We start from the raw sequence: 4,637 nt of genomic DNA, 5'->3' as shown, positions 1-4,637 counted from the left end.
ATGGGCGTATCAGGGGATGCATCTTATATTGGTACATGTGTTTTAAGTTTTAAGTTTTTTTTTTTTATATATTGAGCGCCTGCTTTTTTAATCTTCCCCTTCGTATCCCCCCTCTATGAAAGTCCCGCGATCTGCTACTGCATGTGTATATATATCATATGTTACACCTATAAATGTCCTTTGAGTACCTCATTCTGGAATATGAAAAGACAACTATTTAACATGTTTAAGTTAATATTTAACTAAGTGATCTAATTCATAGTAAACCAAATAGAAAAGCTGAACTTCATAATAAAACTTGTTAAGCCTCGTAAGATGTACATATAAATTTGTTTAAAACACACTTATAAACAAGTCTAACATGTAATTCAATCGTCCTTTGTGTATCGCCCAATGAATTATTAGAAACACTATAGTGCTATTTCAATGGGTAGCTAACAAGGGTTAATCTATTTAAAGGTCTATCTAACAAAGAATACCTCACTTCCTTATTCATTGTACACGTAAATGTTCCATTGATTATACCATTTGAAATGAACCAGTAAAGTGACTTAAACAAAAACATTCCCGAGTGAGACCTACCGAATAAGCCTTAATTCCACGTTTGCAACACGAAGCATGACATATGTTGAGAGGGATCTGCTTACCCTTCTTGAGCACCTGAGATGACCCCTAGTTGTTTGTGGTTTCGTCACGTGTTGCGCAGTTTTATGTTTTCTATGTTGTCAATTTGTTTTTGACTTATGAATGTCCTTCTAGAATCTTTCGACTGCATGACAACACCTACACTTAAAACAGCAAACAACTTTCGACACAAATCATTCGTCTTTTTCTGAAGTATAGTTAAACATTTTTTATGAATGATTATTAAAAAGTAAACAACATTGACATGACATAGTTTGCTCAGTAAAGAAACTAGAGGCTCTCAAGAGCCTGTATCGCTCACCTGATTCTACTTGGGTTTTTGAAATCATATAAAAAAATATAAAATTTGGCTAAAAGTGACAACACAACCTCATTTATAAGGAAAGGAACATGTTTAATTTCATTCAAAAGTCCCCCACTGGCGGCCATCTTGGATGACGGATCGGCTACAAAGTAACAACACTTGGTCAGCACCTCATAAGGAACATTCATGCCATGTTTGGTTTTATTCCATTCAGTGGTTCTCTAAAAGAAGTTATTTGTATGCATTTCCCATAGGGTCCTATGTTAAACTAAGTCCCCTGCTGGCGGCCATCTTGGATGATGGATCGGCTACAAAGTAACAACACTTGGTCAGCATCTCATAAGGAACATTCATGCAATGTTTGGTTTTATTCCATTCAGTGGTTCTCTAAAAAAGTCATTTGTATGCATTTCCCATAGGGTCCTATGTTAAACTAAGTCCCCCGCTGGCGGCAATCTTGGATAATGGATCGGCTACAAAGTAACAACACTTGGTCAGCACCACATTAGGAACATTCATGCCATGTTTGATTTCATTCCATTCAGTGGTTCTCTAAAAGAAGTCATTTGTATGCATTTCCCATAGGGTCCTATGTTAAACTAAGTCCCACGCTGGCGGTCATCTTGGATGATGGATCAGCTACAAAGTAACAACACTTAGTCAGCACCACATAAGGAACATTCATGCCATGTTTGGTTTCATTCCATTCAGTGGTTCACTAGAAGAAGTGATTTGCATGCATTTCCAATAGGGTCCTATGTTAAACTAAGTCCCCCGCTGGCGGCCATCTTGGATAATGGATCAGCTACAAAGTAACAACACTTGGTCAGCACTCCATAAGGAACATTCATGCTATGTTTGGTTTAATTCCATTTAGTGGTTCTCTAGAAGAAGTCATTTGTATGCATTTCCCATAGGGTCCTATGTTAAACTAAGTCCCCCGCTGGCGGCCATCTTGGATGATGGATCGGCTACAAAGTAACAACACTTGGTCAGCACCCCATAAGGAACATTCATGCTATGTTTGGTTTTATTCCATTCAGTGGTTCTCTAAAAGAAGTCATTTGTATGCATTTCCCATAGGGTCCTATGTTAAACTAAGTCCCCCGCTGGCGGCCATCTTGGATGATGGATCAGCAACAAAGTAACAACACTTGGTCAACACCTCATAAGGAACATTCATGCCATGTTTGGTTTCATTCCATTCAGTGATTCTCTAAAAGAAGTCATTTGTGTGCATTTCCCATAGGGTCCTATGTTAAACTAAGTCCCCCGCTGACGGCCATCTTGGATGATGGATCGGCTACAAAGTAACAACACTTGGTCAGCACCCCATAAGGAACATTCATGCTATGTTTGGTTTTATTCCATTTAGTGGTTCTCTAAAAGAAGTCATTTGTATGCATTTCCCATAGGGTCCTATGTTAAACTAAGTCCCCCGCTGGCGGCCATCTTGGATGATGGATCAGCAACAAAGTAACAACACTTGGTCAACACCTCATAAGGAACATTCATGCCATGTTTGGTTTCATTCCATTCAGTGGTTCTCTAAAAGAAGTCATTTGCATGCATTTCCCATAGGGTCCTATGTTAAACTATGTCCCCCGCTTGCGGCCATCTTGGATGATGGATCGGCTACAAAGTAACAACACTTGGTCAGCACTTCATAAGGAACATTCATGCCATGTTTGGTTTTATTCCATTCAGTGGTTCTCTAAAAGAAGTCATTTGTATGCATTTCCCATAGGGTCCTATGTTAAACTAAGTCCCCCGCTGGCGGCCATCTTGGATAATAGATCGGCTACAAAGTAACAACACTTGGTCAGTACCACATTAGGAACATTCATGCCATGTTTGATTTCATTCCATTCAGTAGTTCTCTAAAAGAAGTCATTTGTATGCATTTCCCATAGGGTCCTTTGTTAAACTAAGTCCCCCGCTGGCGGCCATCTTGGATGATGGATTGGCTACAAAGTAACAACACTTGGTCAGCACCTCATAAGGAACATTCATGCCATGTTTGGTTTCATTCCATTCAGTGGTTCTCTAGAAGAAGTTCAAAATGTAAAAAGTTAACGACGACGACGACGACGGACGACGACGGACGACGACGACGGACGACGGACGCCAAGTGGTGAGAAAAGCTCACTTGGCCCTTCGGGCCAGGTGAGCTAAAAATCAGCATCTATCTAGAGTACTATTTTTAGTAGCAGGCGCCTTCCGGAGTGTCATTGAACTTTTTTTTTTTGCCCCCTTCTTATTTGTTTGGTTTCTTTTAATTGTAACTATTTTTTTTGTGTTTTTCTGTGTTATACTTCCATACATTTTCTACAAACAACGTTTGTTTACGATTTATATTACTATCAATTGCTAGTTTATTGTCGACAGCGGTCACTAATAACTTATTTGTATAAGTATTGCCGATTGACGACCAAATGTCAGATTTTTTCGTCATTTTTTCTATGTGATCTTCATACTGCAAAGCAAATAATGTTTTGGAATGCAACATTTTTTGTTTTCCTTCAAGAAAACTGTTCACATGATCACATTTAGTACTATTACATTGGACAATTCAGAGTCATATTTTTATCTTAAAAGGGGTGGATGGTTTTTTTCTCAGGATATCAAAAGCCATTTCTTAGGCCCGATTGGCTTAAAATATATCTGAAGGGTGCCCATATTTGTTTCTGATGGGTCGTTTGTTGTCTTTATATGTAAAATTGAGGAAATGCACGAGAGAGAAGTTGAAGTTTGCCGGAATTTTTTTTCTTTGACAAGGTATAATCCCCCCTCCCGGCTTTTCATATATTAAATGGAATGTCCCATTACGAAATTGTTTCAATGCAGCATTTTTGTCTACCATATAAGACTATGGAGCAGTCAATATACAAGACTCAGGGCGGATATATTTCAAACGAGGGGGCGGCTTTATTTCAGAAAACGGAATCTATCTACTACCGATGAGCGAAAACAGACCTTTTCGCTATTTAGGAATCTGCGACACTTCAGTAAACTATTGACGTAATACAACAATCCCTTTTCCTTTGTGACGTCAGACATTTTCAATTGTGACATCATTTTTTTTTTTCGAGAATCAAAGGCTATGTGATGTCTCGTAATGACGGACAAAAAGCATTGTACGACTTTGCCCCTCTGCAGAGCTATAGAAAAACAGTACATTAACGGGTGTTACACGGACTCTTTTTATACGATACACGGACTCTTTTTAGTTGTTACACGGACACTTTTTATGAATAGAATCAATCGTGCGTGATTAGTGAGTTCATGGGCACTTTAACTTTCAATTAGATTTTAACTTTTTGGTTCACCAACTTATTTCCTGTCCTTTTATTCACGGAACAAAATATTTACGTTAGCATCAAAAGAATTATCATGGTCAAGCAGATGACAAATTAATGTTTTGCATGATTCCCGATTTTCCAAATACCGTTAATAGTGCTCATTGGCGGATCCAGGAGGGGGGGGGGGGTCAATGCATTTGAATGGGGACATATAGTTTGAACCCGCCTTTGTCCTGGGTTGGAACCCCCCTTTTTGAAATGGGTGGATTCGCCCCTGGCTCTTATTTAAACAAAAACATTTGGGTGATGGCGTTGAAAAGTAAATAGTTAATATACTAAAAAAAAACATACCGCCCCCTTTATGTAGCAAAGACGTTACGCATGAT

This window comes from Mytilus edulis, unplaced genomic scaffold, assembly GCF_963676685.1.
Source record: "Mytilus edulis unplaced genomic scaffold, xbMytEdul2.2 SCAFFOLD_1975, whole genome shotgun sequence".
In the NCBI taxonomy this organism is placed as follows: Eukaryota; Metazoa; Mollusca; class Bivalvia; order Mytilida; family Mytilidae; genus Mytilus; species Mytilus edulis.
This window is presented reverse-complemented; position numbering follows the sequence as displayed.